Genomic DNA, 10,695 nt, shown 5'->3' with positions numbered 1-10,695 from the left:
GCACAGTCCTTTCTGTAATCATTTAAACCACATACAATGTCCTAGTGGTAAATCAGACACATGTAGTCACACCTAACTTGAAATTAGGTGATTAATCAATCAATAAATAAAACTACCTGCCTAACAGTAAAAGTTTTAATTGCAAACAATTAAAATAGCAGCAAAAGAAGCTGAGAGCTGACAAGGTACAGAATTCTGCATACTATAAAATTAAAGAAGAGGGATTATTTCATAAAGTAGCTCTAAACATCAAAAGAAGTGGGGACAATCTTTCCAAAATGTCTTCAGCCTGAATATAATAGTTCACATGAAAATAAACACATGTAAATCTCTAAGTGTCTAAGAATTTGCCTTAGTTAGCATATTTTCCCAGACTGATTCACAGACTGTCATTCCAGAGGCAAATAAAAATTTATCTGTTCAGTGAGTTCCTGGATTTTCTCAAGTTTATCTAGAGACACTTATTCAGATGAAATAAAGTTAATTCATCCAAATAAGTTAAAATCAAATTTAGTTTTCTAAATTTCTCCAGTTCCAAAGGTTTCCTTTTGTACTACATTTAGCAGAAAATTTACCTTACAAAGTCATCTCATCATCCCTTTAAAAAGATTAACACCAAGGAAAATTGGTCAGACCCAATGGCTCAAAGATTTTGAAATTATGGTTTTAGATTTTGCAACATCCTTGCTCTTCCTGTTTCCTATGAATTCTTAAGCATTCAAATTGAAATAAAGTAATTTAATTTTTTTTTTTATTTTATGCTTGTAGGATAACTGAACAGCCATACCTCTGATCAGGGCTTCCCAGGTGGCACTATTGGTAGAGAACCTGCCTGCCAATGCAGGAGATGTAAGAGATGTGGGTTCAATCCCTGGGTTGGGAAGATCCCGTGGAGGAGGACATGGCAATCCACTCCTGTATTCTTGCCTGGAGAATTCGATGGAGAGAGGATCCTGGAAGGCTACAGTCCACAGGGTCTCAAAGAGTTGGACATGACTGAAAGTGACAGCATGCATTCACATCTTCTGATCAAGAGATAAACAAGTACAGAGGCCTCTCGGAACAACCCTATCTGTACTTTGACGGAGATGTACACGCTGTCTTGGTCTTGAGGCCAAGTTCTGCCTGACTGAAGGTCCAATATCCTGAGATTTGACTAACGTCAAAATATGATAGCAGAAAGTAATTATCTCAGGTCTTTAAAAGATACTTAATTTACTTAAACTAAGTACAAAAGATTATGGAATATTAGACAAAAATGTAAGTGGCTCTTTAAATGTCTCACAAATTTACAGTGCATAAAAAAAAATATGTGACACTAACCACTTAAGATTTGAAATGAAGACAAGCAATGAAAATAGGGTATTGGGAAAAGGCCAAGCAAAAGCACTCCCAAAATACTGTAAGCACTTAAAGGGCAAAAATATGCTAATCTACAAAAATAATATTTTATAAATAAGCTTTCCAACCTAAAATAAAATGGAAATGCAATGAAGAATAAATTTGGAGCCTGAGAGTCAGTTCAAATAAAGATATTTTTAAACACCTAAATTCCTTCAGTAGTTTGTTCCATGAAATAAAACTCATAAATGAAATTTTCTTTTCTGGAAAATAGTAATAGCTAATTAAACCTCCCAATTCACACAGCTGGGGCATGAATTATTAATGATCTCAAGGATTGAAAATAAGAGAGCCCTAAGAGGCAGCTTAACGCTGTAAAATACCCTAGAAACAGGAGATTCAAGGAAGTGAAAACCAGCCCTCTCCAGAAAGAAAAATTTAGCACTTTCTATAATTTTATTTTGAATATTCATAAAGCAGGAAAACTAGAGATTCCTGGTAAAAGTAAAAATAATATAAAAATTCTATTAATGAACATTATTGTTGGAGTTAGCTACTAAACAGAGTAATAACTATTCTACAGTTGGCACAGCAGATACAGTATAGGTTTGTCTTTAAACTGGTATGGTCACCTAACTCATTATAAATAAATGTTTGAAGGACTGTCTTGAAAGCATCATATGAAGGCAAGCAGCAAGTGAACCAAAAATATTAAAGCTAGCTCTGAGTTACAATTTCTTAAGCCCTAAATTCCCACTTGGAACATTTGTTTAGAGACTAGCACTCCCAAAAAGAGATCAACCATTAGCAGCGCAGGGATGTGTATACACCAAGGACAGCCAAAAGTATAGTAAAACAGGACAACGTGGAACCACCAGGCAAAATCAAAAACAGCTGTCTTTCATCTCTGCCCCGCCTTCCAGAAAGTTCTCATTTGTATAGATTTATCAGCAGTTCCCATTCATCAACTCAGGTATGCAGAAGAAACCAAATTCATCAACCAGGTTTGACATCTACTGTTCAAGCAGAGTGTGCCTCCATGGTTCTCTTAGGTGAAATATCTTAGAGGAGTAAATTGGGACAGTTAACTATGGTTCGAAATTCTGAGTAGTTAATTCATAGAGGTACTAGCATAAAAGAACCAGAGTTTAATACTACTGCATCTCCATGCTAAATTAGTCTTCTTGAAGAGTCCAGTATGAAAGCCTTAGACCAGTAAGTGGTTACCCTCTGTAGCCCTAATTTTTATCTCACCCATTCTATGAGTGTTAGAATAAGGGATGTGCCTTTCCCTTGATTTGTGGGGTTTTGTTTACTGCTCTAATTATTGTAGGTCTTCAAATTTCATGATCTGTGGAACTGAAAAGTTCAGTTATGCTTAAAAGCAAAAGTATCTACCCCTGTAGGAGAAATGATATTTAACTCAATTTTTAATCAGTTAACATTAAACTAATGCTTATCATGTGCCACACCCTATGTTAACAGAAAACATAATACATGAGAATACAGAAAAGTCTAATCATTGATAATTCCAAAACTTTATCAGAGCTAAAGTTGCAAACTAATCGCTGATGGCCCAGGTCTTTTGCCAGACCTGTTGATGTTGTTAGGAGTTCTCATCTTCCCCGACCTCTTCCCCTTTGGTCTTATTGACTGTATCAGAATTGAAAGTCAGACAAAAGAAGGGCAGCAAAACTACAAGATTCTACAGCTCACCACCCGTCATCTCTCTTTGGAAAAATCTTGTCTTGAACTTTATCCACTGGTGATAAATATTGTATTGGAGAAGACCAACCTAGCCCAAGGCAAAATTCCCAAGGTAATGGGTTGATTTTCGGAGCCCACCACACTCCTTTCAGCATGTCATTTCAATCACAGTGAAGGCTGACTCTAGATTCCAGCACATAGCATGATGTTGAGCCCAGTGGAGGTGTCAATAAATATTTGTAGGATCAACAAATTGATTAATTAATATGTAGTTTCTATGCCTAGGTTCCTTAGCCACCATCAGCCAAGCTAGATAGCACCAATAAAACATGGCCCCTATCACACCTCTTTACAGAAAGTCATCTGAGAAAGTCATCTTCGATTCAATTAAAATGCTCACAACATGGGAAGGCACTCGAATTTGAATATTCCAGCATAGATAAATCAATTAGCAGCTTTTTACTTGACAGCTTCCATAAATACAATGAATCTCCAGAGTTAAATTTTCATATTTTATCAAAAGCTCAGGCCAGGAGGTCCCTCAGATAACACAACACCATTTCCTAACCCACAAGGCTATGCCTAGAGCAAAACACTGTGGCCTCTGCTGGAGAAAAAGAAGAGAAGAGAATTTTCTCTATCTCTGTGTATATTTTACTATGCTTTTCATTACCACCAAGTGAATCTAAAATAGATTATGACAAAATCATGTTAACATCTATCACAAGGCTGACTCAAGAACAATGAAAATAGTCTCTTTTGTTTATCACACAGGTTATTAACACAGAGGCACAACAGTACACTGGTTAGCAACACAGACTCCAGAAGCCTTACTAGTTGTGGCTTTGGACAACTTGCATTAACTGCTCAATTTTCTCATCTCTTAGGAGACAGTAATTGAAGACCTGATGTTTTTGAACTGTGGGGCTGGAGAAGACTCCTGAGAGTCCCTTGGACAGCAAGGAAATCAGTCATTCCTAAAGGAAATCAACTCTGAATATTCACTGGAAGGACTGATGCTGAAGTTGCAGCTCCAATACTTTGGCCATCTGATGCGAAGAGCCGACTCATTGGGAAAAGACCCTAATGCTGGGAAAGACTGAGGGCAAGAGGAGAAGGGGGTGACAGAGGACGAGATGATTGAATGGCATCATCGACTCAATGGACATGAGTTTGAGCAAACTGCAGGAGATAGTGAAGGATAGGGAAGCCTTGCAGGCTGGGGTCACAAAGAGTTGAACACAACTGAGTGACTGAACAAAAAAGAGACAGTAGAAAACACCTTCCTCCTAGAGTTGCTATGAGGAAGAACAGTGCATAGCACCAAATGAACAGTTAGTAAGGGACAACTTGTATAATTTAAATTCAAAGAAAATTGGACAATTATAAGTCAAGCTACTGGCCACTTTGGTTTTTACAACATAATTTCAAACTGAGAAATGAAAACAAGCACTAGATTTTTTTTAATTTTATTTTTAAACTTTACATAACTGTATTAGTTTTGCCAAATATCAAAATGAATCCGCCACAGGTATACATGTGTTCCCCATTGAACAAATGATCAGAGACAATAGTTGGTGTCTCAGATTTAAACATAGCTGAGGAATTCACGTTTTGGCAGTACTCAGACATTGTAAGTTAGTGTGATGAGTGAATGAAAATATAAATTATGGTATCAACCAACAAATGGGAATTATAAGGGAGAATGGTCTTCCCAATAGCCCTAAAATATACTGCAGAGTAAGTCAACCTCTCAACTCAGGGATGATAATTAGCTAGAAAAGATATTAAAATTCTTCCCTACTAATTGGTAAGTGGCCACTGCCTCACACCTGTGCCCAGGCACCCTGCCAGCTTCCCAAACACCACAGTCCCACACCAAAGGGCTAAGCCTTGACACAAGTTCAGCCGTGGGCCTCTGAGACCTGACTCCCGAGCCATAGCCAGCATGCACACCAATACATACCACAATATACAGCCTTGACGTACTCCTTTTCCTATTTGGAACCAGTCTGTTGTTCCATGTCCAGTTCTAACTGTTGCTTCCTGTGGTGTTGGAGAAGACTCTTGAGAGTCCCTTGGACTGCAAGGAGATCCAACCAGTCCATTCTGAAGGAGATCAGCCCTGGGATTTCTTTGGAAGGAATGATGCTAAAGCTGAAACTCCAGTACTTTGGCCACCTCATGTGAAGAGTTGACTCATTGGAAAAGATTCTGATGCTGGGAGGGATTGGCGACAGGAGGAGAAGGAGAAGGAGAAGACAGAGGATGAGATGGCTGGATGGCATCACTGACTCGATGGATGTGAGTTTGAGTGAACTCCGGGAGTTGGTGATGGACAGGGAGGCCTGGGGTGCTGCAGTTCATGGGGTTGCAAAGAGTCAGACACAACTGAGTGACTGAACTGAACTGAAGTGAACACATATATACAGAATCTAGAAAAATGGTACTGAAGAATTCATTTATAGGGCAACAATGGAGAAACAGGCATAGAGAATAGACTTATGGACATGGGGAGAGGGGAGGAGAGGGTGAAATGTATGGAAAGAGTAACATGGAAACTTACATTACCATATGTAAAATAGATAACCAACGGGAATTTGCTGTGTGACTCAGAAAACTCAAACAGGGGCTGTTTATCAACCTAGAAGGATGAGATGGGGAGGGAGATGGGAAAGTTTCTAAAGGGAGGGGATATATATGTATACCTATGGCTGATTCATGTTAAGATTTCACAGAAAACAGCAAAATTCTGAAAAACAATTATCCTTCAATGAAAAATAAATTAATTTTTAAAAACTCATAGGTAAATTAAGAACACTTGTGGCAGCCATCTCATGCTATCATGAGTTGATCTGATATACTTGAATTTCCTCCCATTTTATAGGCAAAGAAAGAGGCCCAGAGATGCACAATCCTGGAAGAGGCTGGAATTAGATTCTCATCAGATTTTCCATGAAACCACTCCATTATTAAGTAGAAATTATATGCCAAGGATCCACAGACAAGAGTAGTCAGGAAGGGTGAGGAGTAGGGATGGGAACACTTAAAGAATTAAAGTACAAACGGCTAATATGGTGAGAACACTTGGAGTAGAAGCAGGTAAGGGTCTAAGGCACACAAAAAAGATGCCCTCTGAGCTGAACCTTTGAAAATAAGTCAGTGTTCACTAAACCAATGCAGAGGCCAGGAAGGCTGAGGAAGAAAGGCTTTTCCAACCAGAAGAGTAGGAGACAAGTGACAAAGCACAAAGTGGGAGGTCCCCAGTGGGAAGTATCTGGAGGAGGGCAGGCTGGGTCTCATGTGTCAGAAGTTTGGAGCTTTATTTTTATTTTATAGGCAACGTAGAGCTGCTGATGGGTTTATATGGGATTCAATCAGTTGTTTCAAAAAACTTGCTTTGTGACAATGTTTAAAATGAACTAGCGCTGAAGATAGACTGAACGCAGGGAGACTTATTAAAAGGTTATTTCAAGAGTTCAGGAAAAATAAGAGTAGAAAATGATGAGCCATTTCAGAAAGGGAATTAACAAATCTGGGAGGCCCGCTGAACAAAGGGAAGGAAAGTGAAGCCAAAGACAACCATGAAGGCCTCTGGTCCAAAAACGACAGTGACGATTTTATCAAGTTAGAAAATAAATCCTGGGAAAGGTAGTAATTCCGGAGGAAATTTTGGATTGTCTCTCACAGCTTCTTTCTGACACTAACAGTATCATAAAGTTGTGTGGAACAGACATAAACTGTGATAAAAACTCTATCCCCTGATCTAAGGTAAAGAGAAGACAGTTTTTCTTTAAGTATTCAGCATCGACAACATATACATTTCAGATAATGCCCTACGAAGTATCTATATTTAACCTAATTGAACAGGGATAATGATTGTAACTTTGAAGAACAATTGACAGAGAAAACCAAATATTCTGCTTGTAAGTTATACTATAAAATGCATCAATAAACCAAAGAATTTATTTTAATTACTTGGGATTTGCATTTTAGCACAAAGTCCAACATAACTCCAAACTAAATTTATGCTTGAGTGTGGACAGATACTCATTCAATCAATAGGAAGACACAGAAGGGGATGCAGATATATAAAGACTTAGCCCCATCCTCAAAGAACCTCCACTCTTAATTTATCATGAGTTTGAACCAAATATGGAATATGCATTAGTTTATGTCCAATAGCACTTGTAAAAGTATATCAGCTTTGTAAAACCAGTCAATAATATAGACCTTGAAATTATTCACAGAAGTTGCCCCAAGTCTTCTCAATTTATATCCTATCCTCAAGCTACCTCTTTTATTTCCATGCAAGGATTGTCTTATGATTCCAAATACAGTCCTCTCTCCTGGGCTGCAGATCTTTTTCAACTGGGTACCATGCCTCTCAGCTTAAACTCAGAACAACCAAGACTGAAGTCAAATCTTTCGTCTCCCCAGATAAGTTGGCACTTCCTTCTTTATTGTCTATCTCAGCTAAGGGAATTGTCATCTATCTAGGCTCCCTAAGGCTGGAACTTCAGCATCATCCAGGATGACTCATTCTAAATACCTCAATCAGTCCCTATGTCCATTTTCTAAGTCTGCCCTCTCCCCTTCCAACAACATTGCTACCTGCCATGTTTCAGGATCCCAACATTCTTGCATGGAAAACTGCAGTATCCTTTTTCAGCTTGCCCCAAATATCTATACTTCCAACTAACTGACCCTTGTGAAGCATGAATCTCTAAAGCACCACCATATTCTTTGGATAAATATATGTCAATAGCTTCTCCTTGCATTCAGGATTAATTCAAACACCTTATGTAGTAAGCAAAATAACAACCCTCCAAAGATATCCATGTCTCACGTCCAGAGCTTGTGATGCAGCCTCCTGAGCCGTGGACTGCAGGCAGCCTCTAGAATCTGGGAAAGGCCATGAATAGAGTCTCCCCTAGAATGTCCAGAAGAATATAGTTCTTCCAGCACCTTCATGTCAGCCTCATAGGACATCTGACAGCTGGGTGATAAATTTGTGTTGTTTTAAACCACTAAGTCTTTGTTAATTTGTTATGAAATAATTGGAAACTGACACTCCTCTGTATGACATGTAGGGCCATTAACAAACTGGGCCCGACCTACCACTGGTACATCTCTCCACTCCAACTCAGCACAACCAAAACTGAAGTAAAATCTTTTTTCATCCCAAACCTGCTGGTTCCCCCTTCCTTATTTTCTATCTTGGCAATTAGAATCATTGTCTGTGAGTGTACCTTCCAAAGTCCCTGCTCTTCAACCAAATCAAATATCTATTTTCTCATGTTTCTATGTTTCTGTGCATGCAGGCCTTTCCACCTTCTTTGCTCATCCTTGATGAGTCCTCTAAAGCAGCACCTACTTTGAGAAAGTTTCCTGCTCATTCAGATGGAGTCACATGGCCCTGTCTCCTTAGGTTCAGTCTCTTAACCTGGCTTTGTATTTATCACAATCCACTATGTTGGCTCCTTTGTCGGAACCTTCCATTTGACCATCAGCTACTTGAAAACAGACATTCCATGTTCATCTCTGCCTCCCCAGTGTCTAATTCATAAAGGTGAACTGAACAGCACTATTAATGATGAGAATAAAAATAGAACAACAGACCAAAAGTAAGGGAAGGTTAACAGAAGGGGATTCTAGGAGATGAGAAAATCTTAATTTATTGTAGATAAATTGCAAAGGAGCCACTGGAGACAGGGATTAAATATGCAAATGAAAAAAAGGGAGAGAAATTTATTTTACTAGCCTGAAAGTAGTCCAAATAAATGAGATCACTGACAATAATGGAGAGACTATCCTTGAAAAGGAGGAAGTTTTTTTTCCTCCAAATAAAAAAATACAGAAGATTAATACAGATATTAATTCACTAAGAGATTAATATACAGATGAGAAAATGCAAAATGCATCATTTTACAATGTTAAAGACAATTTTAAGGCATTGTTTATGTAGTTCCTCCATATAGTCTTTCTCCAAAATCTCTCAGCATAATTTTAACAATAGACCAAAGAGCTACTGGCTTTTGGGAATTTGTTCTTCTGCATCAGGTTCTTTTCCAAATTAGGAAAGCATCTAAATATTCCCAGGTGCTTTTCATATATATATATATATATATATATATATAGCAGAACTTGATTGGTTGGAAAAAAACTGATATATATATCAGTTTTTTTTTTCCCAACCAATCAAGTTTTGCTAACAGAGCCATAGCAAATCTCTGCTAGGCCCAAGTCAAAACCAGTTTCTGTGCTTTGATCTCTAGACCACAGCACCTCAGCTATATTCTCTTAATGTATTTTTCACAAGCAAAGCACACCCAGGTTTACTAGAAAACCCCATCCCTACTGAAGTCAGTGGTGATGAGATGACAAGCAAATGCCGCAGAAACAAAAGAACACTGAGAGACTTTTACAGAGATACTACCTCAGAGGGTGGTGCCAGACACCGCTGACCCTGCACTCGACTTGAGTCAAAAAAAGCCTCCGATATTGACAGACTTCCATGGTAAGACAACCTTACAGAAAAACGTGCTCCAAGCGGGTAACACGGCTCACCTGGCAAGGAACAAGTTCACGCAGAAGACTCAAGTCCATATTTCTAAGAGAGCTGTTCTTCCCTCACAACTTATCAGAGCAGCACTAAAGGAAGCTGCTGCTGAATCAGCAGCTTTAGGTTCATCTGTCCAGTTTTTCTTTCCAGTCACTTTCTCCAACAATACTGATAAAGGTTTGTTTTTATTCCAAAAGATCAGACTTTAAAAGCTGATTTAAAAAATGCTTTTTCTAATGGTCAAGCTTCAGGTATGGGCCCAGAAAGCTGAGATTCTTTTTTTTTTTTTTTTTTCAGGATTTGTTTTAAATTTATTTGAGTATAATTGCTTTACAATGTTGTGTTAGTTTCTGCTGTGAATCAGCTATAAGTATACATATATCCCCTCCCTCTTGAGGCTCCCTGCCACGCCACCCACCATCCACCCTTCTAGATCATCTCAGAGCACCGAGCTGAGCTCCCTGTGCCAAACAGCAGCTTACCTCTAGCTATTTATTTTACACATGGTAGTGTATATATGTCAGTGCCATTCTCTCAGTTCATCTCACCTTCTCCTTCCCCTTTTGGGTCCACAAGTACGTTGTCTATGTCTGTGACTCTATTCTTGCCCTCTGAACTTAAGTACATCACTACCATCTTTCTAGATTCCATAGAAACCTGAGATTCTTAATCAGAGTTTGTATTTCCCACAGGGTATGGATCCAAACAAGGTATCTTATCCCTTTAAGCAGAAACGTGGTGCCATCTGACTGTTTTTCCAGTTTCCAGTGCCCTATACTGGTTGTCATCACACTTGACATACCCCTCTGTAAGGCTATTTCCAATGGAAGGTTCTATGCCATTTCTATGCCCTTCTTTAAGAGATTGCTTCACCTGATTCAAAAACTGCATCCTATTCATTGTCTCATTCATTTATGGAATTAATACATTTTAACCTCTTTCTGCATACAGGCACTGGATCTTTACAGAAAGGAAGCTGCCACAGACTTAAATGTTTTTATCCCCCTAAAATTTGTATGTTGGAACCTAATCCCCAATGTGATGATATTTTGAAGTAGGGCCTTTAGAAAGTGATTAGGTCA

Source organism: Bubalus bubalis, chromosome 11, assembly GCF_019923935.1.
Source record: "Bubalus bubalis isolate 160015118507 breed Murrah chromosome 11, NDDB_SH_1, whole genome shotgun sequence".
Lineage (NCBI taxonomy): Eukaryota > Metazoa > Chordata > Mammalia > Artiodactyla > Bovidae > Bubalus > Bubalus bubalis.
Note: the sequence above shows the minus strand (reverse complement) of the source record.